This window comes from Hippopotamus amphibius, chromosome 7 (genome assembly GCF_030028045.1).
Source record: "Hippopotamus amphibius kiboko isolate mHipAmp2 chromosome 7, mHipAmp2.hap2, whole genome shotgun sequence".
NCBI lineage: Eukaryota > Metazoa > Chordata > Mammalia > Artiodactyla > Hippopotamidae > Hippopotamus > Hippopotamus amphibius.
The window spans coordinates 87767870-87794674 of NC_080192.1; the positions used below are offsets into that span (position 1 = coordinate 87767870).

The 26805-nt window shown below is 36.5% G+C and overlaps 1 protein-coding gene across 13 annotated transcripts in view; it reads left to right on the top strand.

The window, feature by feature from the left end:
- The window catches only part of EXOC6B (exocyst complex component 6B), a 648544-nt gene that overhangs the window by 468495 nt on the left and 153244 nt on the right, over nucleotides 1-26805 (top strand). The gene's annotated exons all lie outside the window — the stretch shown is intronic.

Genomic DNA, 26805 nt, shown 5'->3' on the forward strand with positions numbered 1-26805 from the left:
TTGAGTCTTTGATCAAAAACTAAGGTGCCATGTAGGGTGTGAAACTCTGGGAGGCTTAGCAGAGAATAGCCACTGAGGATCTATGAACTGAATAGGAATGGCAGAGGTCACAGAGTGCTAGGAAACACTAGAATTCTGACCAACCAGAGTGGAGAGACCACCTTAACATATTGTGCATTCAGTAATACCCCAGAAGGTTAGGCATTAAGAATGCTATTCAAGCTCTAGAGTAAGAGCTAATCTTGATCCACCCTAATAAAGCCTAATAACAAGACTTAACAAGATAAAGGTAATCTGCCAGTAAAATAACTGCCTGCCAAAACACTCAACAATCTTTGAAGGAAGAGGAACATGAAAAAGTTTTCTGATTCTCAACCATATAGCATCTACATTTTCATATCAAAAAACTAAAATTTGACAAACAAAGAAGTAGGAAAATATGACCCATAACAGAAGGAAAAAATAAACAATAGAAGGAGACTCACTGATTATACAAATGTTGAAAATAGTGGACAGGGCCTTTAGAAAACAGAATTTAAATATATTCGGTAATTTAAAGGAAAAGATGGATATAATGCATGACTGTAGAAGAAATTTTTTCCAGGCTTGGTAAAAAGTTTTAACTCACTGATTCAAAAAGCTCAACAAATCTTTAGCAAGATAAACATATAGCCACATCCAGGCACATTATGGTCAGATTGCCAAAAATAACAGCAATAAAAGAGAAAATCTTAAAAGCAAAAGAAAAGACATTACATAATAAAGATCAATGATAAGAATTACTGCTAACTTCTTATCAGAAACAGTGCAAACTAGAAGGCAGTAGAGGAACATCTTTAGAATACTGATAAAAAAGGGAAAAAAAGAAAAGAAAAAAAAAAGCCTGTTAACTCAAAAACTCTTTATCTTGTGAAAAATATCCTTCAAACATAAAGGTAAAATATAGACATTTTCAAATAAACAGTTGAGAAAATTTGTCACCAGAAGATCTATACCACAACACATTTAAAAGGTAGTTTTTCACGTTGAAAGGAAATTATACTAGATGTCAACCCAGCTCTACAGTGCAGATTACATTGTTCAAAGATGTCTACCACAATATCTCTTTTCCCACGTCTTTTTCTAGAATCTTGACACTACCTTATTGAGAATTGACATCTATTCGAGGGAAATGCACAGTATTGTATGCATATTTTAAATTATTTAATTGAAGAAAAAGAATAATCAACATCTAATTTCCCTTCTCTTGAATCTGGGCAAGCTCATGACTTGATTGTAATCAATAGAATGTGGCAGAAGTGGCCTTTGTGACTTCTGTGGCTGGATCATGAAAGACAATGAAGCCTCCATCTCCTTAGTTAGCTACTGTGTAAGAAGTCCCACTACCCTGAGGCCTCCATGGTGTGAGGAAGCCTAAACCAGCTCACTTGGAGAGACCACATGCAGGAGCTCTGATGCATAACATTTTAAATTTTGTGCTATTGGTACTGTATTTTGTTGTATTCCTTTAAACAGTGCTAGGTTTTGTTCTGACCTGGATTTACATTACTTGGTTGGATCCTTTCAAGGTTTGCTTTTTCGTTTATATTGGGTCTAGAGCAGCCTTTTTTCTAGGTCATATTTAACTCCAAGTCTAAAGCAATGCCGTTTGAAGGATTCTACCCCATGCCCCAGGTATCTAAAGATCTTTCAACTCTGTCTGGTGGAAACCCAAAGTATGCCCAGCTCTAGAAAAGTTCCACAAATTATTCTGCCTATTGCTTTCTGATGATTCTTTCCCCAGCCTTGGGTAGTTTCTTCTCATACGTGCACAGATTAGTACTCAGCCAGATATTCAGTGAGACCTTTTTTATAGTTTTCCTTTTGCAGCTCACTCCATCTGGTCATTGGCCCTGCAAATACTAGTTGCCTTGGCATTCTGGACTGCAACCTCTGACTTTTCAACTCAGACTACCATGCTTTGTTTGGGTTCCCTCCCTTTGCCCGCTATGCATCACACTCTAGAAACTGCTGCTAGGCATGCTCACTGGTTTGTTCTCTTTCTTTCAGGGATCACAGCCCTGCGTCGATGGTTGTCTGATATCTAAAACCATTCTTTCAGATGCTTTGTCCAGTTTTCCAGGCTCCCCCCACCCACCTCCGCCCATGGGAAGATGTCCTCTTCCTATTACTTCATCATGAAATTAAGGGAATTCCATCATGAAATTAGGTGAATTCCATCATGGAATTAAGTGAATATCTTTTCAAGGTTTTTCTTTTTTTAATTTAATTTTTTTTTTTTATAAAAGTAATACCTACTCTCTGTGCAAACTTTGGGGGCTGGGGGGGTGGAAGAAAAGTACAAAAAATTATCATAATCTCATCATTCAGAAATAAGTACAACTCCAGGGATTACATCCAGACACGATAACATCCAGCAGCCACAGAATTCTTTCCAGAAGAATTCCAGAGGTAGAGAGATCATTTAATGAAAAGGTGGAAACTAAGCAAATAGTTTAACTATGCAAAAGGGGTTCCAGAGAGCCAGTGTCTTATCTGAAAAACCATTCAATATTTATAATAGCCTTTCAGGCTTAGGATCAGCTTGAAGCTAATATTTGTGAGGCATGACAGTGCCTCTAATAACTATATTACCACTGAAATTTTTCCCCATATATTGTAGAGCCACTCAGGTTCATTGATTTAGAATTTAATGTTTCATTTCTGATTGGCATTAATTTGTCTGTCAAAAAACTTTCCATGGACATTTATTTTAATTTAAAAGAAAGAATTCTGTGTCTTTTGCTATACCATCCCCCTCATTTTCTTCTTTAGCTGCTCAATGGTCTATAAAAAATCTTAAAGAAATGATACATAAGATTCACATAACTATACAGAGGCGTATAAAAGCAGCCCCAAATGACAAGATAATTAACACTTACATCTTTCTACCCAGTGGTGTGTACGTGAGGTATTTTTGCTATTGTCTGTGAGTCCTTGGAAGAACTGTGTATAGGTCCCAAAAGAAATAAAACTTTGGACAAGACAGAATGTGAATGTACCTTGAGTGTTTGACTCTGAGGCCTGGGCTGCCACTTTGTTAGATCCTAATGCATAGAGGAATTAAATGCGTACAAGCCTGAGATATTCAGCTAGTATACTGTAGTCATTAAGAATACAGATTTTAGAGTCAGCTCAATCAGATGGATTCAAGTCACCACTTCTTTTTAGTGTGACCACGCAGAAATTATTTAACCTCTCACAGCCCCATTTATGAAGTAGGAATAATAATAGTACCTAATGCTATAGGAATGGGGTCGGAATTAAGTGAGATAATGCATGAAAGGGTTTATTTCATGTAGCAAAACATCAAATATGCACTAAAGAGACGCTTCTCCTGCCATCATCGTCATCAACAGCAGCAGCAGCAGTTAATAAATATCCAGCAACTCTCAGAAGGTCCTTTGCAGACCGTGCAGACCTTTGTCTGTAGTTTGTGAATCCGTTGGATTTGGAGATTCCCTTTTATTTGATATAAGTTTTGCTTTTTGGTAGTTATCTGTCGAACTTCTGTGATTGTTCCGAAAGTTATCGTCCAGAACTGATGATTTTCTAATTCCCAGCTTATACTTTTGCAAGAAATCAATTAGTTAGCTCAGATGTTTACTAAAGATGGTAACTGCTGCTTTGGATACCACTGTCTAATTGGGGTATTGTTGATTCTGACTGACATGCGATCAAACCAAGTACCTTTAAGGTGAAGATTCTTAGGATTTAGGAGATGTGAACAAAATATTCCTTTCCCTTTAAAAATTGACAGTGACCTTTGGGTATTTCTGCTCTGTATGAATTTCATCTTATACCTCCATATGTTCGTATATCTTGTATGTGGTTTTAGATATTGGAACACTGAATGCCAACAGAAAAACTGGATTTGAAATGCTAGCAGGTCTTGATGACCCAATACTTACCTCCTTGATCAAACTTGACCTATTGTAGCATTCACACACTAGGAGGTTCGGTCCATGCCTGAATATGGAATTTCCAAACTTTTACCTCGTATACTCTAAAAAATAAGAAGGTCTGGGTTCATATTCCAGCTCAACTACTTGTTAACAGCACTAATTCAGTAATCTGTTCATTTATTTAACAAATATATGTGGAGCCCCTACTCTATGCAAAGTATCATTCTACAGGCGTGAGACAAAATGGGAAACCATTGGTGTTAAATAGGAGAGTGACTTGATTAGATTTGTGGTTTTGGAAGGAATTCTGCAGTTTATCAGGAGCCTCAGAGAGCACTTATTAGGCTGTTGCAGTAATCCGTGATGGAGATGATTTGGGAGCTTCCGCATATTTATGCATCATAATTCAAGCCATTGGAGTGAATGAACTCACCTACCCTCCCTGGGTCCATCAGTAAGCTAGAAATACTAATCCCTGCTATGTTTTTCTCATGGTATTGTTATGAAGTCAAACTAGATACTGTACATAAAATCATTTGTAAACAGCCATGGAAATTTTATTTATTACAATTATCATTTCTTTATCCATATGCTTTCATGTGTTTTTGTCTGGTTTTCTTTCCCACTTCCATTGTTTTATGGTTTATAATGTTAAATATTTCCAGTTTTTAGTTATCTGCTCAGGTTCCTACATTATTCAAAAGATTGGCATATTAAAAATATAATTAAACCAAATCCAAGGGACATTTGGTTGTGAGGAAATGCAGCAGCAACTGCATCTTTTAACATTTAGTGTAGTCCATCTTTTCCCAGGGCCCATCAGCCTTTTGCACAGAATAGACCAAGTCCCTGTACAGAAAGGTAATAGAATACACCTTGCCAAATTCTTAGTTCTTTGATGGTCAGGTTAATCTGAGCTTGGCTTACTATTTTGGAAAGGAACAAGGACTCCAAAGCCTTCCTTTTCACCCTTCTTACCATAGTAGCCCTCACTTTACAGGTCAGGAAACCAATGTGGAGAATCTGCCTAAACTCAGGATTTAATGAAACAATTTCAGAGTAGATTCATGATCTCACTGAGCCTACTATGGTATAAAATATTAGCAGAACACCATTTGCCACTTAAATCTGGAAATCCCACTCTAACTGAAAGATCACATCACGTTCTGCTTCCCTAAAGAAGTAGTTTTGGCTCAGAGATAGGATCTAATAGTCCAGGACTGAAAAGTTTGAGTTTTCCATCTCTTATTACATATTCACTAAAATAAATGGCTGCAAGTTCCCTTGTGGTATAGCAGGCTCTCCTCTCACTCAGGTGTGAGATGTTTTAGCAAATCTTAATCGGGCAAACCTTGATAGGCTTGCTTATGATTTTGCCGCTGGGGCTTCTGAACTAAGGAATCTTTTTAAAGTGATCTCTCTGAACCTTAAGTACCAGGCCCAAACACCTGCCATTTGGGGTAACTACTTATTTTGATTTTCTCCATTACTTGAGCCCAGCTGTCCGTGACTCTCCACTTCCACATAGTTGACTGTCCACCATTGGTCACTCCCCACAAGAGTCTGTCTTAGGGCTTCAGGTATTCCTTTACCAATCTCTTCTTAATATGAGGGAAATAGAAGAGAAGTGAGTCCTCAGGACCCTGGTCAGAAGAATAAGGGAAACATGTGACAGGTCTCACTATCCTTCTTCTCTCGCTGCCTTTGAAGTCTACATTTTGCAAAAGGAGTTTTGGTCCTTAATAACTAAGCCAGTACTAAACCCAAACTGCATAAGTCAACCAAACTATTAAAGTGACTACTAGCTCGTACATTAAATCAAGCCTCTCCAGTGAGATACCCTGTACTAATTAATTTGTCATTCAAAATTATGTTTAGTCATCCTTGAATAAGTAATACAAAATGCATATCCACACAGGTTTTTTTTCCCTGAGATTCCTTAGAAAACGCTTACATTTCCTTCTGAATATAATTCTTTTCTCCCTTACTCTTATTTTGCATATCATCCTCAAGCCCATGTTCTGTTTAGATCCTAGTCACAGGACAAGATTCAATAAGGGATAGAGTAGAGCAGAGTGCTACCCTTCTCTGGCAAGGCAGATACAATGGAAAGCATTCTGGGAAAGGCTGAAGGATCAAGGTTTCATAATTTCGCTTAGCACCCTTGCATTTATCAAGGAAATGTGGTGAAAGTATGAAGACAGCTGTTGTATCAGTTCATAACTTGAAAAATCAGTTTGTGCTCTTGATTTTCAGCTCTCCCAGTTATCCAGCTGCAGATAGAAGAGGATTATTACAGTAGTGCCTCACTATGGTTCTGTTTTCTTGGATTTTTGAGCTATGCATTCTAGCAAAGGCCAGAGTACCCCATTTTCATTGTAAGTTTCCCGGTGTTATTAAAAGCTTTCACATGAAAGTTTTTCATATTCTACAGTTTCTTTAAATTGAGCAATGGCAGACCTAGTCCTCCAAAGCTTCACCCTCATTAGGAACTTGTTCCCAGGTGACTTAAGATAATACCTTAATCATGAGCTTGGCTGCTACATTCCACAGACTGTCGACTTCTCATTCTGGGAAATGAAGGGATGTCTTAATGCCCTTTTCCCTGCCATCACCTGTTAACAAGTTCCAAATATTCTACTTTTTCACTAACGTCTTTGGTTTGCCAGCTCAATCCCTAATAATCTGTCCTAAGTAAGTTGTGTTTATTTGCAAGGAACAAAAATTTATTCAAAACAGTTCAAGAAAAGAGGAGGGCTTATTTTGAATATATGAATTTCATAGGCTCCAAGAAAAAGATAAACAGCAGATCATTTAGGTCAGGGATTATGTCTGCACAGTCCTGTCTCCTTAGCCTCTAGCACAGTGCCTGACATATGATATTTGCTTAATAAATATTTGTTGAATGAATAAAAATGACTCAATCCTCAACTACCTAAGTTTCTGGATCTTTTTGGTTAGCTCTGAAGATGGAAGGGAGTAGAAGTAGGAAGTGGCATGGGATGGAAGTCATGTGATATGAATAGCAAGACAGCCAGGGATGTAGTCGGAATCCTAAGGAATATTCTCTTAGGAGGATGTACAATTGGCAACTTGAGTTTACATATCCTTCCACCAACTTCTGTGGATTATAAAGCCATTCTTGCCACCAATAGTCAGTTCTCAGTATATCAGCTGTATAATATATAATAATTAAAATCAGAGGTGATAGAAACAGATTGGACTTTGAAACCAACCTGTTCTATCACGTCTGATTTTTAATATTGTATATTACATTTAGTAGTTTGTGCATACTTTATTCCTCTTCTAAACCTCAGTTTCTTTATAAAATGAAGTTACAGTTGTACTATCTCACAGACTTATTGAGATGATTGAGTAATTAACACATAACAAATGCTCAGTAACTGCTAGCTGCCATCCTCATTATCGTGTCATTATCATAATCATCAAAAAGAGTACTAAGCTGGAAGGAAAGTTGTATTATAACCTCAATTTTGCCACCAACTTGCTGTGTGATCTTGGGAATTCATTAAACCTGTTTGGGCTTTGGGCTTCTCATTTATGATATGAGAACACTTGGCTAGATGATTTCTGAGTTTCTGTTGAGTTCTGAGACATTATGATTTATCTTGGGCGAGAAGATTGTGTGGATATTTTTATGTCTATGGAAAATTGTTTAAAGAATTAAATGAGATAATGCATATGAAATGCTTTACAGATCCTAGTACATACATATCTGTAATCACTAGTAAATATTAAATATGTTTATTATAGTTTTCATTATAGTTATATATGAAAACATGTTCATCAGGGGACTTAGAGTATATGAAGCAGAAAGCAGGCATTGAGTGATTGCCATCAGGGGCTCTTATAAATTTAATGACCGTTGGAATAGGGGCAGTAATTTTTTTCCTCAAAGAAACTTTCTATATAATTGTTTAAGACAAGATTGTCTCAGAGTCTGCTTTATGCTATTTACTTTTGGATATTATTAGTTTAGAAAGAAAGAAAGCTGTCTAGTCAAGACCTAAAGCACTATAGTATCCTGTAGAAATGTCAGTGTGGTCGCAGGTAAAATCAGAGTTGCCATGATGAAATGTGTTACTTAAGCAGTCCTGAATTTCAGAATAGTCTAAAGAGTGAATACATTTCTTTTGGAAACTTAGTTATTAGGACATGAGTATTAATATAGTACTGATATGAGAAATAGACTTAAAGAAGAGAAGTTGGCTTTCTATGAAATTTACTTCAATCTTAGAACTGTTAAATTGTTGTAGCAAATGGTTTCATTACATACTATGGGATTCTTGTGAAAAGTTTTGAATTTAAATACTTCCTTTCCAATTAAAGTATATATTTTATATTTTTATCCAAAAGACACTTTTCAAATTGCATCTTAATTATCTTAATTGTAGCTCTTCGAGTCTTAAAAAGAGAGCCGTTTTAAGAATATACGATTTGAAGAGAGACAAATGGAGAAAGTTTGAGCCCAGTAAAATTTTAAACCTCATCTCCCTAGGTTGTATCAAAATAACAGATGCCTCCTTTGTTTGAGGATATGTAATGCCTGAAGATGCAAATTTCCTGTTGTAGACTACTGAAGGACATTTTGTGTGTTTCAGTATCATTAATTTCAGAGTTTCTATCCTCAGCCTCATCTTTCTGAATTACAATTTTAAAACAAGCTTTCCCATTCTGCCCTCTTCCATCTGAGAAACATTAAGGTTAAAAGATTGATGATAGACTTCAAGTTTGTATGCAGAAAAATAAACTTGCTTCCTATAATTTGCAGAGTTCTGCACGTGTGAAAATCTAAGGATAATTAGTTGTTATTGCTTTAGTGTGATGGAGACAATAACTTGTTCTATGAGACAAGCTCTATGGCTAATGAATTTTGTCTTTTGGTTGATTGACTGGTTAATGGAATCAGAAAAAATATTTTATATTTCTTCTTCACAAAAATGCTTTCATTCTCTACTGGAAATGTACAGGGATTTGGGTATCCAGTCTTTGTTAGAACATGTCCTTCTTTATTTTATCATTTATTTTCCCCTTTTCTCAGTTTTGTTCTGTATTCTTGTTTCTAATTCTCATTTTGATTCAATATTTGCAGTCAAACATAGATTTGCAAGGAAGAATCATTAAGTTGGCAATTATATATGAATATTTATTATATATAGTTACAGTTATCAACATTTCATTTATTCTCTTCATTCCATTTTCTCTGTAAGACCTGGAACACTGTAGATATTCTATACAAGAAATCAGATTTAAAACTCAATTGCAGTGGGAATTTGTAGGATGAAAATAGAGGGCATAGTCTGGTGCTTTCTCAGACACACAGCTCTCAATCAACCTATGCAAAAGCTTCCCCAGAAACTTACAGGTTGTATGGCTTTGTCTCTCTCCCACTTCCCAGGCCCTTACCAGTTCTTTTTAAAAGCAGGATTGAGCTTGGATTCTCAGATCTAAAATGGTGTGGGAAGAGCACAAACTGCAAATATCTTCCTTCTGTCAAAAATAGGCAGTACAAAGCCCTGCTTTGTTTGCTGTTGTCTTCCCACGCCAGCAAGTTTTGTCATGTTAGGTGCTATGCTATTATGATGTGCCTTTCTTAGCCATGGAAAGCCCAAAGAGAAGTCTTCCCTGCTACTTAAATGGCCATGTCACTTCTCTTTGACTCTGGATGATGGACCCTGTACCCTCTGGAAAGACTTTTCTCAGACATGGATCAGTGAGTAGTGCCCACTCAGCAGTTATTTTGGTTTATGGCTGAAGTTCCTTGAATTCCAGGAGATAAGGCAGTCTTTGTCTCTCTGAGCCCATTGCCAGACACCCAGTCATTTGATAGTAGGTGCTGCCAACCTGAGCAGTGAAGGCAGGCAACCTGCTCTTCCTCACTGTGGCCTAAGATGCCATCCTTGTCAGGCGAATGGAGATGGATCATGCTGCTCTAACCTTGTTATACATCACTGTCAAACCCTGCTGTTGGCGTCCAGAGATTGGCCAACAGAGACAGAGCACTTTTTCTGGTAGCAAATGTTACCTTGGATTGTTTCTGAGGCATTTAAGTGATGAGGAAGTACAAAGGACCTGCTACGTGAAGAATCATAATACCCAATGAAGCTTCTTTATCTGTGGCAAACTTCCCAATACCCTAAATTCTGTTTGGCTGTTTGGTAAAAGGGGTACTTATCCCAGCTCTAAATGAGGACAGTGACTGACTCCTCTTTGAAATTGGTTAGATTTTTCTTCCTAGCTTTATTTCAAGGGATATTTTGGGGGAGGGGTGTAGAGGTGGTAGCAGGGAACAACTGGTAGTTTCCAAAAGCCCATTTTCCTGCTGTATGATTTTGAAAAGGAGAGGAACAGATTTTTTTTTTAAGTGATATTCCAAACTTGGTGCTCCTTCCCTCTTTTTCTACATTTTCCATTTTAGCTGTTTCAGGTTTCATTCCTTATTTTTTCTCAACTTTGAGACCTTACACACTTTGGAAGTTTCAGGGACTAGAAAGATTAAGAAATGCCATTTCAAAGAAGAAAAGGTTTAAAAATATATTGTGGTTATTGCTATTTTCCTGTTATTTAACCTTGGTTCCAGACTCAGTAAAAAGATTTTTCCTAAATTTAAAGGAGTATGTTATAGCAATTTCATAATCTCCAAAGCCTTTTTACTATTTCTTTATTAGAAACTTTAAAAAACAATTATTTAAAAATTTTCATTAATCCTTATGATTTGCTTGGAAACACCCAGAAGCATTTTCATGGAGAAATGAACCCAGTGAAACAACTTGTCTTAATCATTGCAAACCAGAGACCCCACCTCACCATCAGCACCAAAGCAATGTGTGGCTACCTCTTTGTGCTGTATCAGCTAGCTACAAACATCACCTCAGCTGAAAATTATTTCTTTAGCATCGCTACCTCATTCCATCAAGCCATTTGCACCTCCCTTTTACTCACATAAGCTAAAATCCTAATGTTTGTGTTAAGTCAGACTCTCCCAAGGATATCTGATGCATTCACTGCTCTTGTCTCCAAGTGTTTACATTGGGACATTTTATACATTTTATATTTTCTTTTGCCCTCACTTCATGTCTTTGGAGCTGAGGCCAGTAAACTGTTATTTTAATTGGGCCATTTTATAGGGTGTAAACCAGGAAATCATATTAAATACCATGTCTATTTAAAAATTATTATAATTGTTGAAAGTTGACAGGCTTCTACTCCGGCCTACAAGAAATTCCTGTAACATTCTCGCCCATCTGCTGCCTTTGGATAGAACAGTACGTTATACATCTCAAAAAATTGATTAAAGCCCTAATTTTTTGGGGGGGAGGAGCTGTGATGGGTCTTCATTGCTGCTTGTGGGTTTCTCTAGTTGTGTCGAGTGGGGGCTACTCTTTGTTGTGGTGCACGGGTGTCGCAGTGCAGTGGTTTCTCTTGTGGAGCATGGTCTCTAGGCACTCAGGCTTCAGTAGTTGCAGCACATGGGCTCAGTAGTTGTGGCACGCGGGCTCTAGGGCACACAGAAAGCCCTAATTTTTAAGAGACATTTTAAAAGAAAAAAATTTCATTCCTTTCCATTATCACCTGCTCTACTATTTCAGCAGTTAACAGATTTTGATTTGAGTTCTGTTGTTTTAATTAAACCATCTATCTAGTCTACTTTTTGTATTACAAATTTTCGAAGTGTATCCTTTCTCTCTTCCTCTCTTCCTATCCTTTCTCTCTTCCTCTCTTTTACGTGTGTGTGTTTCTGAGAGAGAGAGAGAGAGAGAGAGGGAGAGAAACACCAGAAAATCCCCTTAGCATTCCCAATTTCATGTTTCTCAGATTGGAATTTAGAAAATGTGAGGAAAATATCATTGCCCATACTTCCATTTAGAAAAACTGACGTTTTCAGAAACTAATAAGTCAATTTATAGAATTTTTAAAAGTCTTACCTTTAATGTTCTTTAATGATGATTGATCTACATTTTACTTCTATTTTCTACTCTCTTCCTGAGAGGAGAAGGTCTATATAGTAGGGTCACTGGTGGGATAATGTACACTTGGATGGGTGGATTGAGGCCTGTGTCTTTGTCTTTGGTCACTAAGTAGCTGTGAATTTGGGCAACGCACTTAATCTCTTTCAAAATCTTTTTACTTATTTGTTATACGTGAGTGCTTTGGACTAGGATATACTATGGGACTACATGGCTAGGAATTAGCCATTCAAGTAGGATGAGGTAGATTGGGAAGGGTGTTCTGACAAAGGCAAGTATTAATATAAATTCTGAGAGGAGATAAAGAATATGGCATATTAGGGAGCTAAAACTAGTTCATTATGACTAGAGAATACAGTGAAATGAAGTGGGGTAGCCAGAAGGAAATGTGGATATATAATCATTGTTAGTGGAGCCAAAGCAGATTTTAGAGAGAGTACTTTCAATGGGAGTAGGGTGATATACCAGATTGCTGAGAGTTGAGGAATGAATGGAAGATAAAGAAGTTGAATCAGTGCTTGTAAAGGACTCTCAGAAATTGACACTGAAAGAGAGGAAAGAAAAAGTTGTTTATTTCATTGCTTCTATTAAGCCTAATAATTGGGACTGTTTAATTATAAATAACACCCAAATATTTTATATAATGTAACCAAGAATGAAAGAAAAATAACTCTTACTTTACTTTCTTTGTAGGTATCGGTAAAATTTGTCTAGTAATCTTTCTCTTCTTTTTGTCTTTCTCTGCCCTTTCTTCCTGAATGATGTGCCTTTCTGAAGAAATTCAAGTCTCCTCAATTTTTCACCAAATCCCAGCAGTCAGATGGCTTAAGGCCTGCCCTTCACCTCTGACTCACAGGAATCTCTTTGTCAGCTGTCTGCCTGTCAATGGATGGAAACAAGGCGTAGCGTCAGCTCCTGCCCAGACAATTAACCAGGGAAAAGAATGAGGTTCTGTACTCTCCTGTGGAAAAGCATTTTTGAAGGCTTTTAAACATTTTAAAGACAACATTTTAAAGACAGGAGTGCTTTTAATATTTGAGGTGCTCATTTATCTCTTATACTTCCTAGTAGTCAAGATATTCCTTTAAAAGCATCAGTTTATCATGGAAAGAAGTTGCTTATGTACCTTAAGAAACAATTATTTTCATTTCCTTTTCCTCCAACTAACCTAAATTCTCTTAAAACACTAATCTCCCCCTCTCTTACCAGTGCCGAGGAGTTAAAATGCCTGATGCTTCCTCTGGAGTTCCTGTTGTGTCTGCAGTCAGTTCCTTGATCTCATAACTACCAGCTTAAGGTCTCAGGTTTCACTGACAGAGATTCTCTTCTCCTTCTTTTGTTTTTGTTTGTTTGTTTGTTTGTTTTAGGGGAAAAAAGAAAAGGGAAAACACACCCCAAACTGAGCTCTTAGTGTTGAAGTTTATGTTCTCTAGTAAGATAGGTCCTAAGTTTAGATCTTGACCTCTGAAAATAAATTCATTAGTCTGTATAACCATAATGGCAGACCAGTATTTATGTTCATATGGATCTAATGCAAACATTTAACATGGACGTGGATCATTGTTTTAATACTTTACATTGTAATTCCATCAGGAGGTGGGGTTGGAATTGCCAACTAACAATAGAACAATTATATGAAGTAAAGCTAGAAAATATAGAAAATGTTATCTTTCTCTGGGCAAGATATGCAAAACTTTTAATTTTGCCATATCAAAAATGATCTCTCATAATGAAAACTTGCTTTAGTGTAATATCTTTAAATTTTTTGATTCATTGAAGAAGTGGCCAAGTAGGCAAAAAAAAGCATATTATTATTTTATTGTATCCAATTCCAGCAAATTTTACATTAATTATGCTGAGACACATCTGGCTGTAACCTAGATATTAAAATAGACCCAATATCAAGTTGTATTGTGCTTGATCTAGATTGGGCCTTGTGTGCCAACAGCATTTCTCCAACACTAACTGGGTATTCTACAGTTCAATCTAGTTCTAACATGAACTACCTGGAATTAGTGCAGACTCCACAAGTCAAGGGGTCAGTCCCACAAGACTGCCCCTCTTCAGATATCAGCCACAAGTCTCAGGTATCCTCAAGCCATTCCCACTTCTTAGCTGACGACAGATTTGGAGCTCATCGCATCCCTTTTCAGTTCAGTAATTCACTAGAAAAACTCTTACAACTCACCCAAAATGCTGTACTTATAATTATAGTTTTATTATGAAGCCTGTAACTCAGGAACAGCCAAATGGAAGAGATGCATAGGACAGGATCCTGAGGAGGAGGGAGTCAGAACAGAGTTTCCATGTCCTGTCCTTAAGGAGTCCAGGCTTGTCAACCTTCCAGCACATCAGCATGTTCACCAATTAGGAAGATCCACTGAGCTTCAGTGTCCAGAGTTTTTATATGGGGATTTCATTACAGAGGCATGATTGAATAAATAATTGGCCACATGATTAAAATCAGTCACCATCCCCTTCCCTCCCTGGAGGTTGGGGGTGGGGCTGAAAGTTTCAACCCTCTAATCACAGGCTTGGTCTTTCTGGCTTATCCAGTCCCTCCTTTAAAACTACCTAAGGGCCCACAAGAGTCATCTTCTCAGCATAAACATAGGTATGGTCAAAAGGAGCTCATTATGAATTGCTCAGGAACTTTCCTGTTGCTCAGGACCTTTTAAGGGTATTTGAAACTCTGTGTCAGGAGCTGGGACCAAAGACCAGATATATTCCTTGTTATATAATAGACCTCAAGAGTATATTTCACTCAGTTGCATAGCTTTAAGCAAGTGAAATATTATTAACTCCATTTTACAGAGGAGACATCTAGCACTAAAAACTTATGTGATTGGCCCAAGGTCACATAAGTAAATTCTAGAAAGGATTGGAATCCCAATTACCTTAGCTAATGGTATAATCCATTTTCTGTGCACTATCAATCAACTTAGACTGTGAGACTCAGTTTTCTTAGCAAATTGTGAGGCTAGCCATGAAATGTATACCAAAGAAACATTAACTATCTGCTTTCAGTTAGAAAGAATTGTAATTGACTTTTTAAAAAAATCCAGCTCTTTTAACTTGGGAAATATCCTATGTGGGACCTACCTTAATCATTTCTTTCAGCATTTTTCATAACCTTGTATGACGTACCTCCACCCTGTTCTAGAGCACTGACAGTGTCTTGATGTTTCTCCTTTTAATGAGTCAGCATTTGTTTTGTATTGTATGCTTCCAAAACATTTTGCAGTTCTAGATCAGGATTGTTACTGTCATCACTGGCTGGGAAAACTGAGTTGAGAGCCGAAGAGCTTTGTCCACAAACACATGCTGCTCAACTATCATTATTTTAAGAATTATACCCTAATCATTCCAAAAATGATTTGAGACTACTTTCAGTAGGATAAATTGAAAAAAAAAATAATAAATTAGATAAAAGAAAATGAGATGAAGAGAAGAAAGGTAAGAATACTAGCACAAGAATTAATAGAGAGGTAATATAAAACTTTATTGACCGGCATGGTGAAGAATATACAAAACATATAGCTCTGAGAGAGCTATATGTAGAGGGTGACATATTTTAAAATATGAGCCGAATAGAAGCCATTGTGTAGTATCAGGAACATTTGTTTCAACCCTAATTTCATAGCCAATGTAAAAATAGAATTCACATTGCTATGAATTTTGGGGGTGCTCTTTCTTTCTCATTTCAAAGTCTGAAATCTTTCCTTGCACATTTCATTTTAGTTTTCATTCTTTATGGTCAACATCGCCTAAAGCTGTGCTGTCCAGTACTTTAGTTACCAGCCACAAGTGGCTATTAGAGCATTTAACATGCAGCTTAAAAGTGAGTTGTGATCTAAGTGTAAAATACATACTGGATTTTTAAAAAACCTCATGAATAATTTTTAAAATACTAATTTTATGTTGAAATTAAAATATTTTAGATATATTGGGTAAAACAAGATATACTATTATTAATTTTAAAATGCATTTTTGTTCTCTTAATCTGTCTACTAAAAATTCTAAAAGTACACATGTAGCTCACATTTCTAATTGGACAGTGCTTTTCTAGAGAATTGATTTTCACCATTATGTTAAATGCCCTACAGTATCTTTCTCAATGAAAAATTTTAGATAGCCTTAGCTCTGAATCTATGTTCATACAACAGAATAATCACTGCTGAACAAACACATGAATAAAATTAAGTCGTTGAAATCATGGTGAAAATGTCAAGGATATAAAGTAGTAAGTTACTACTTCAGTACCCCAGTCTTTCTCATCTCTCAGGAAACCCACGCCTTTCATGGCAGATCCTCAGCTCTCTTAGAGATTATGCACAGAAACACTGCTGATTGCTAATTGGGAGATGCTTCTTTTCACTATAGTTATAAAAAATCTATAATAAAATTGGCCCTTATTTTGCAGAATTGTAAAGCATTTGGGAACTTCAGAGGAAAATTGTGATCTATATATTTTTATGATCTATATATTTTTATGATTTTATTCTCTAACTGAATTAAACAGATCTATACATTTATACACAGATCTATATATTTTTATGATTTTATTCTCTAACTGAATTAAAAAGATATATATATATACATATATATACACACATACATACATATGTGTGTGTGTGTATATAAAAGGAACATGTAAAGTGAATATTTGCTCTTAGACATTCTAGGTCAGGGATGCATGTTGAAATAATAGACAGATTTAGAGGGATTAGTTTCAAACTGGTTCATTGACTTACTCTTTTTGGTTTTCAAATTTTTTCATCTGTAAAAGTCCTCCAGTAATTACAAATGCTCCTTTCAGCTTTAGGATTCCAGGTTTTAAACGCAAGTCCTAGGACATCTTGTGCCATCTCTTTGGTGATTATAGGTGGAATATTAAGGGAAAGTCCAGTGCCATGTGGCATGACATTGTTCTGCCACTTGTTACGGTTTTGGCTTTCGTTAACCTTCTTCTTCTGTAATGCAGAAGATACTCTGTTTATAAAATGGACAACCTGGATGAAATGGACAGATTCTTAGAAAGGTATAACCTTCCAAGACTGAATCAGGAAGACACAGAAAATATGAACAGACCAATCACAAGTAATGAAATTGAAACTGTGATTAAAAATCTCCCAACAAACAAAAGTCCAGGACCAGATGGATTCACAGGTGAATTTTATCTAACATTTAGAGAAGAGCTAACACCCGTCCTTCTCAAACTCTTCCAAAACATTGCAGAGGAAGGAACACTCCCAAACTCATTTTATGAGGCCACCATCACCCTGATACCAAAACCAGACAAAGACTACAAAAAAAGAAAACTACAGACCAATATCACTGATGAATTTAGATGCAAAAATTCTCAACAAAATACTAGCCAAGAGAATCCAACACATTAAAAGGATCATACACCATGATGAAGTAGGGTTTATCCCTGGAATGCAAGGATTCTTCAATATATGCAAATCAATCAATATGATACACCATATTAACAAATTGAAGGATAAAAACCACATGATCATCTCAATAGATGCAGAAAAAGCTTTTGACAAAATTCAACACCCATTTAGGATAAAAACTCTCCAGAAGGTGGGCATAGAGGGAACCTACCTCAGCATACTAAAGAACATATATGACAAACCCACAGCAAACATCATTCTCAATGGTGAAAAACTGGAAGCATTCCCTCTAAGATCAGGAACAAGACAAGGATGTCCACTCTTGCCACTAATATTCAACAGAGTTTTGGAAGTTTTAGCCACAGCAATCAGAGAAGAAAAAGAAGTAAAAGGAATCCAAATGGAAAAGAAGTAAAACTATCACTGTTTGCAGATGACATGATACTATACATAGAAAATCCTAAAGATGCCACCAGAAAACTACTTGAGATAATCAATGAATTGGTAAAGTTGCAGGATACAAAATTAACACACAGAAATCTCTTGCATTTCTATACACCAAGAATAAGAGATCAGAAAGAGAAATTAAGGAAAGAATCCCATTCACCATTGCAACGAAAAGAATAAAATACCTAGGAATAAACCTAACCAAGGAGGTAAAAGACCTGTACTCAGAAAACTATAAGACACTCATGAAAGAAATCAAAGAAGACACAAACAGATGGAGGGACCTACCATGTTCTTGGATTGGAAGGATCAACATTGTGAAAATGACTATATTACTGAAAGCAATTTACAGATTCAATGCAATCCCGATCAAATTACCAATGGCATTTTTCACAGAACTAGAACAAGAAATTTTACGATTTGTATGCAAACGCAAAAGACCCCAAATAGCCAAAGCAATCTTGAGAAGGAAAGACAGAGTTTGTGGTATCAGGCTTCCTGACTTCAGGCTATACTACAAGGCTACAATGATCAAGACAGTATGGTACTGGCACAGAAACAGAAATACAGATCAATGGAACAGGATAAAAAGTCCAGAGATAAACTATGGTCAACTAATCTATGACAAAGGAGCCAAGGATATACAATGGAGAAAAGGCAGCCTCTTCAATAAGTGGTGCTGGGAAAATTGGTCAGCTACATGCAAAAGAATGAAATTAGAACATTCTCTAACACCATACACAAAAATAAACTCAAAATGGATCAAAGACCTAAATGTAAGGCCAGACACTATAAAACTCCTAGAGGAAAACATAGGAAGAGCACACTTCAACGTAAATAACAGCAAGATCTTTTTTGACGCATTCCCTAGAATAATGGAAATAAATACAAAAGTAAATAAGTGGGACCTAATGAAACTTCAAAGCTTCTGCACAGTAAAGGAAACTATAAGCAAGACGAAAAGACAACCCTCAGAATGGGAGAAATATTTGCAAACGAATCAACAGACAAAGGATTAATCTCCAAAATATTTAAACAGTTCATCCAGCTCAATATCAAAAAAACAACCCATTCAAAACATGGGCAGAAGACCTAAATAGGCATTTCTCCAAAGAAGACATACAGATGGCCAAGAGACACATGAAAAGCTGCTCAACATCAGTAATTATTAGAGAAATGCAAATCAAAACTACAATGAGGTATCACCTCACACCGGTTAGAATGGGCATCATCAGAAAATCTACAAACAGTAAATACTGGAGAGGGTGTGGAGAAAAGGGAACAAACACTCTTGCACTGTTGGTGGGAATGTAAATTGATACAGCCACTATGGAGAACAGTATGGAGGTTCCTTGCAAAACTAAAAATAGAGTTACCATATGACCCAGCAATCCCACTGCTGGGCATATACCCAGAGAACACCATAATTCAAAAAGACGCATGCACTCCATTGTTCATTGCAGCACTATTTACAGTAGCCAGGACATGGAAGCAACCTAAATTTCCATCAACAGGTGAATGGATAAAGAAGATGTGGTACATACATAAAACGGACTATTACTCAGCTGTAAAAAGCAATGAAACTGGGACATTTGTAGAGACATGGATAGACGTAGAGACTGTCATGCAGAGTGAAGTGAGTCAGAAAGAGAAAAACAAATATTTCATATGAACACATATATGTGGACTATAGAAAAATGGTACAAATCAACCGGTTTGCAAGGCAGAAATAGAGACAGAGATGTAGAGAACAAACATATGGACACCAAGTGGGGAAAGCGGGTAGGGTTGGGGGGGGAATGAAATGGGAGATTGGGATACCAAATTGTACACTCTAAATATATGCAATTTATTGTATGTTAACTGTATCTCAATAAAAGTTCTTAAAAAAAAAGATACTCTATTTGGTGAATACAGCTAAAGTATTCTTATCCACCATTTAGAATATCATTTTCTTAAACAAAGAACAGCACTATATTTCTATAAAAGCATCCAGTGGTCTCCTGGACTCCATGACATGGTAGGAATTTATGTTATCTCCTTCTTTTAAGTCTTGAATAACATTGTTTGCTAGTTTGCTTTGCTAGATTCAAGCAACTAATTTCACTAAACTATTTACAGATTTTTCTTATATGTTAGGCAAGGCACAGAAATCAGCTTCTCCAGTTTTCTAGGTTTATTCCACAATAAGACAGCTTCCCTCTCCAGGGGAATGTGTACTGTCATTGACACCAGTCACTGCCAGTGCCTGAACCCTCATTTCCTCTCAGTGGTACTGTTATAAGGGACAGCCAGATGGAGACTGATTGGCTTATTTACTCAACAGCATCACAGAAGTTCCTTCATGCTTGTGAGCAGTTCCTAGCTTATAGGGGATTAATCCCTTACTAATTAAAAAGCTATGTCTATCTCTCCTAGTTTTCAATTGTCTTTTAGAGCAAAAGGAGCTAGGAGAATTAAACTTTGAAAACAATTTATACATCTGTTTAGAGTACTGGTTTTGCATTTGCTATCAGACTTGTTATTTTCAGTTTTAATCATACTTCTCACACAGAAACTCAGAATAGTTTGGACTGTACTTTTCTCTGCCCTTCTTGAGGTAGGAGATTTAGTGAGTTACTTATTTAAAATATGTAAAAACAAAGAAAAATTTACATCACAGAATTATACCCTAGATAATTAAAGGTAACTATTTTTTATGATCACGTGTTCATACAAGCACACGTATGCAAGTATAGTCAGCTAAATCTCCAAGGAGCTTTTCCCTCCCACCAGACCTCCCTCCCTTTTTCTGTCTCCTTGATAGCTCTCTCCTTAGTACTTACTTCCTTATGTCTGGCTGACCTTTCTCTGACCAGCAGGGCCTCAAATGGAGTCCCTGTGGGGTCCATCAACTCTCCTCTGTAATTAGCTTAGTGGAGCCACTGTGAAATGATGCAAGAAGGCTTTAGCTTCCCCAGAGCCACGCTTCGTAGTCTAGCACACTCCTTATCTGTTGCTCCAGGGACCCAGATACCAGGAAACCATTATATTAATACAGCAACAGCAGCTCTTATTTTTTTAATCCCACAAAAACCACATGTGACCTGATATGATCTTAAGATATAAACAAGTACCCAACATACCTTGGGCTCCAGAGCACTGACTTTTCTTTCTCACCTGACATTTTGGCCAAAAACCAAATCCCTGATTCATTCAGTGAAGGCTGGTGATGCTATCTTGTCCACTGTCTGACCTGGAACTTCACTGGAAGTGATATTATATGGTGCTAATCAAGAACTTCTGGTTAAAATTTTGCCCACTGCCTTTTCAGCTTTCTCTTATTTGAACACATTAGCTTTTCCTTTAAGAATTGCTATTTTACCTATTTCCTGTACTAGTTTTGATTTTCTGAAATAACTTTTACCTTGCTCATCTTTCTTTGAAAATTATTCTTGTTCTATGGACAATTTGCAAAGATTCAGAAGCATTACTTTTATATTCTGTTTCCCACAACTTGTGTTTGATAAATTCTCAAATATCCTGTCTAGATATACAGATTACAGACTAAGGCAGTCATTTTTCTTTTGAGTTATGCTTTATTTGGTCACCTTACTGAGAACTAAAGCCTGGGAGACAACTCTCTGATAGAATTGTTTCAAAGAGGTAAGGGAGGAGCCAGGATATATAGGAATTTTTGCTGGGGAGAAAACAAAACAAAGCAAAACAAAATATGGAGTCAAACATCAATAGATAATAGCTAATCACAAAAAAGCAGACATCTCAAATTAATGATTTTAGTGCTTGTCCATATATGGAAAGATGCAAGAGTCTGGACTCATAGAAATTATTCCTTTGATATACGTCTTAACTATCTAGAATCAATATCCTGTTTTTCTTCATCCTGAAATCCCTTCAGGGCACACTGTCTAGGGTGGCTGCAATGGTCAGTGGCTTGATGGTGGACAGCATTCATTGTTTACCAGAATGGCAGGCAACATTCTTGTTTACTAGTATGACAGGCAGCATTTTTTTTATGCACACCAGTGTTAAAACTTAAAAGTCCTGTATGCTGGGAACCCTACATGCAAGTAGGGGCCAAAAAAAGAAAGAGAGAGAGAGAGATAGACAAATGCATAGGCCAAGCTTTTCCAGATCCTCACCAGCCAACTTCATCTATAACCTTTTAACCTTTCTGAGTTTAATTCACTTCCCTCTGCTCTCTCAAGGCCTTGAACTCTGAAAAACTAGAGTGCTTTTCTCTGGCTGTAAGGCAGTCATTTTGATTCCTCAATGCCCCTACTAACTCTGACTCTCCCATTTTATTCTAATTAGGGTTCTGTGCTCTTTATAAAATGTATATTTTGTTTTCCTCAGCCAAATGTCAATGTACCAGATAATTAAGTTTATTTAAAAATTTTTTTCTCCCCCCTCTGAGCAGCAGTTAATTTTAAGAACAGCCTTTAAGAAGTTGAGAAAGCATTTTGAAATTAGCGGAATCTCTCCTTTTTCTACTTTGGTAATTTTATTTCATTGTAATGTGAAGATTATTAGAAATGTAAACCTATAGGATATTTTTGAGAAATTAATATTACTTTAAAAATAATTGCCACACTTCATAGATTTAAATGTGTATGAGAATGTGAAGGAATGTTGGATATTTATGAAGTAAATTGAGGGGTTTTTTGGGGATTTTCTTTCCCTGTTTATACCTTCACTTAACAATATGTCTTCTTTCCTATAACTTTGTACACCTCCTTTTAATTTTTTTTAAATGAAAATATTTATTTCATTAAAAGATTTTTGACACTTGCAAATTGGATCTTGGAGGCAGGCCCTTATATCAGCTGTAACTCTTGAGAGTCCATACTGTGATTGGACAGGGGCAGGGAAGAGCTGCTGGGGAGAGCCGAGCTCTCTGAAGGATGGTTGGGTGCTGGTCAGGGGCTCCACTAACCTGAACAAGTTTTCCAAGAGGAAGCTTTCTTGCCGGCCTCATTGGATCTTTGATTCAGTCCCCAAATAACGAGGTAGTCAAAGGTAGGATTTGGTTCTGTGTTAAATGGAACAGATACCTTGATATTCTTCTGAGGCTGGGGCCACTCTGCAGAACTCTAGCCTTTGGAAACTTAGATGCTGGCTTAAGCCACTTGGGGGCTGAAAACCTACCACAGACCTTGGGATTCAGAGACAAGTCCAGGAAGAGACTTTTTCACTGTGTCCCATATATCCATCGGTTCCACTTGGCCACTAGTATAGACGTGTAGTCCTTTTGATGATGTCAGAAGAAGGAAAGCTTTTATTCATAATTCTAAAGAAAAGCTTCTGTACATATAGTCCATTTGTATACGTGTCAGCAGACTTGGGGCTTCTTGTCCCCCTCCCATGTGTAGTTTTCATCCTCTCTATCAAGCACCCTCTGAGAATATGGGTGTGCAGATCAGTCCCAGTTGCTTGTAATGCTAAATCTTGAACAAGTTATATCTCGTTACTAGAGAAAATAGCACTAAATAATTTTGGGGTGTGTGTGTGTGTGTGTTCTATTTCCTTTTCCCTGATTATAAAAGTGGTCTCTACTCATTTTTAAAGTTTATAAAATGCAAAGAATAGTAAAATCCTTTGTAATCTTCCTCTCTTTAATAGCCCGAGTTAACATTATGAAATGAGTGCTTACTGTCATGTTTTCTATTCATTGTATTTTACATAGTTGAAGTCAGACTAAATACAAATTTTAATTTTAAAAAATTCACACTTTCTTATGCTATTAACATTTTTCATATATGTAAAAAAATTGACTCTAGAAGAACAGTCATGTTTTAAAGGGAATATTGAGTCACAAAATTATAGGAGATCTATTTAATGCATTTGTTGATTTTCTAAAATAATACCAGTGAAAATTGTGCTGCGGCTACTACACTAGTAATTAGTCATATCAGCTTGCTTTAAGTGAAGCACTTAAATATTTGCCTATACATTTTCAATACCAACTCACTAACTCATAACTGAATGGTAGCTGAATTTCTTCTAATGTTTTGTCCTAGATATAGAACAGTGTCTCTTGACCTTTGTTTTGGTCACCAACTCTCTGAGAATTCAGTAAAAGAAATGAAACTTCTTCCCAGAGAAATGCATATTCCCACAAAAAACTAATTGTAATGATAATCAATTATGATATGCTGGGCACTCTGCCAACTGCTTTACAAGTTATTTCATTTAATCCTCAAAGCAGCACTATAAGGAATACACTGTTACCCTCATCTTAGAGGTAAAGACATTGAAGCTTTAAGGAGATTAAGTAGTTTGCACATGACCATAGAACTAGTAACTGGAGCTCAAACACTGATTTTTATGACCCCAAAACCCATCCTCTCAATCATTGTGCACCTAATTTTAGGGAGCTCATAAATTCCTAAAGCCTGCTTATTGATATTTTTGTTAAGGGCACCTTACTATTGCAATCCGAAGATTTTCATTGGCAGTAAATTATATGTGTAATTAATTAATCTTGTTATTTCTGTAATTTAATATATAAGTATTTGTTGGACGTCTATTTTGAATACTTGCTAAGTTCTGTAATATGGTCCTTATCCCTAAGGACTTTACTGTCTGTAAGGGAAGACAATAATTACATATATAAAACAATGAGAAAAAAATGTAAATATGAAGTTGAATATATAGTAATTAAACATTTCCATAAGCTATACATGAAAATTAATTTCTTTACTTTGTCACACCTGATACAGTTGTCATTCCCTGATTTGTAAAAGGAAAATCAAATCTAAAAGGCCACCACGTCTTCTGGGAACCTGGAAGATTCAGTGTGTCATAAAATGAGGTCTATAAAGTACAGCTCTGACTAAATCTGTATCACATCCATATTCCTGAATGGTTTTGTCAGCATCGTGTCAGGCCCAGGGAGCATGCCCAATAAGGAGATTCAAGAATGTGTAGCCAGCTCTCAGGCATTCAAACCATGTATCATAGGGCAATCCTGTCGAACTGAACATGTGTGGGGTGGCAGAACACCTTGATAGTTGCTACATTTTGACTCATGTAGGGTTCCTACTGACAGAGGGGACTGCAGTACTTAAAATGATGCAGCATAGCCATATGTCATACGGGAGCAACAGTGATAATCTACCAACCTTGGATGAAACTATCAGGCATGGGAAGCTTATTTAAGCTGACCACCTGACAATCAAGACTGTCAAAAAGAGTGGCTGTGGCTATAATCCAAAGAACTGCTTTCTACAGGAGCAAAGTATGGGAAAGTTGTACATGTGATTGAGCAGCTTCTATATACAAGGTTATCACACGTAATGGCTACTGTGAGATATGAAGGATGGATTCTGTCACGCTTTTATTAACATGGCTCTCACCATATATTTGTACAGTTTTATAACTTTAGTCTTTTAAAACTTCGATCATTTGGGCTATACATATGATAGAATTAATTTATAAATAGCAGATAGATTTTCTTTCCAAAGTAAATAGAAAGTTAGTGTGCTAATCATTCTATGTAGTTTATCTCCTTCCATTTGAGTCATTTTTATTTGAAAGCTCTAGAATATTTTGTGTTACAGTTGTACAACACATTTGTGCTCTATATAATTAGTTTAATAAATTGTTTTCAATTTCATTTCACATAATGTTTTTGTATTCCCTGCAACTTAACTTGTTAACATTATTTTTTAAAGTAGGGCAAGGATTTTATGAAAACCTATTAGACATTTCCTAGGTGGAAAATATTTTTAAAGAACAGAAATTTCTGTAATTTTTATAAATCATCACTTGAATCTATCCAGCTACTAGTTGTTTGAAATAATTTTCCAGACATATATGCAGATATCTTGGTGGATTTTATTTAAGTTCAAAAGAAAAATATGATACCAACTTTCTATAATTTCTTAAATTCATCCCTGGAGAAAAATATAATTGAAAGGAAAATATTCCTTTTTATATTTGCTTTGAGCAGAGACTTGAGTTGTTTTTGAGGTGAATGGTAGATTAAAGTTAAATGTTTATCATGCTTTGGCTTCACAGGGAGAATTTAAGGCATAGTAACCTTACAACTTTTGATTTTGCTCTGTACGTGTGTGTGTGTGTGTGTGTTTCGTGTGTATGTAGGGGCTTAAAGAAGACCTTTTGATTTCATAATAAGCAGGGCTTAGGGACAATAAAACTTGACATTCTTAACTGTTACTAGTATTTGTCCCTATAGTCCTGTGCAGTTATCTTCTTGTTAACGACACAGAAGCCAGAGTCATAAACTGAGCATGTACCCAAGGCGCTACTGTAAATTGCAAATAGCATTCATGTGGTCTCTTTGACCTAAGACTAAATTGGGGTAGAGGGAAGAGAAAAAAGAATTTTTGAGAGTGGAATAGAAGAAATCAAGAACAAAGAATACGCTAGAAGGATGGACATGTACAAATGTTTCCTAAGTTTTTGCAGTGAGATTTATTTAGATGGATCTTTTCATATCTTCAGTACTCTTTTACTGAAGAGCCAAGCATTGGAATGGGGCAGCCTCTGCTGCTGGGGGGTGTGTGTGTGTGTGTGTTGGCAATAATGTACTCATGAGATAATACAAATAATCAGTGAGGGAATAATTAATGATGTGGCAGGGAATATTTTTTGATAAATGCTTGGGGAATGAGGTGACAGGCGTGAAATTAGAAAATTCCTTCAGCGATCTAAAATATAAATAGCTTTCGGAACTGAAAAGAGTTTCACAGCTGAAGATTTTATTGTGTTGAGAGGAAAAACTTTTTTCTCTCCCCCATTCCCTCCTCCTTTGCAAGTTGTTTGTCCATTCACAAAACAAATACTCTGAAGCCCAGCGCGGCTCATGGGAATAAATTTCAGGTCGAATTAGTACAGTTTCCTTGCTGTCAGGATGCTGGAATTAATGGTGTTTTGATGACACGAATTTTGAAGGGCAAACAAAGAAGCTGAAGGGAGAGAGACATGACTCCTTAGAAGCTTGGTCCTCCTCTCCCCCAGCCTCTCTTGTCTTCCCTGTCATCCGTCTGCCAATCTCCCTGT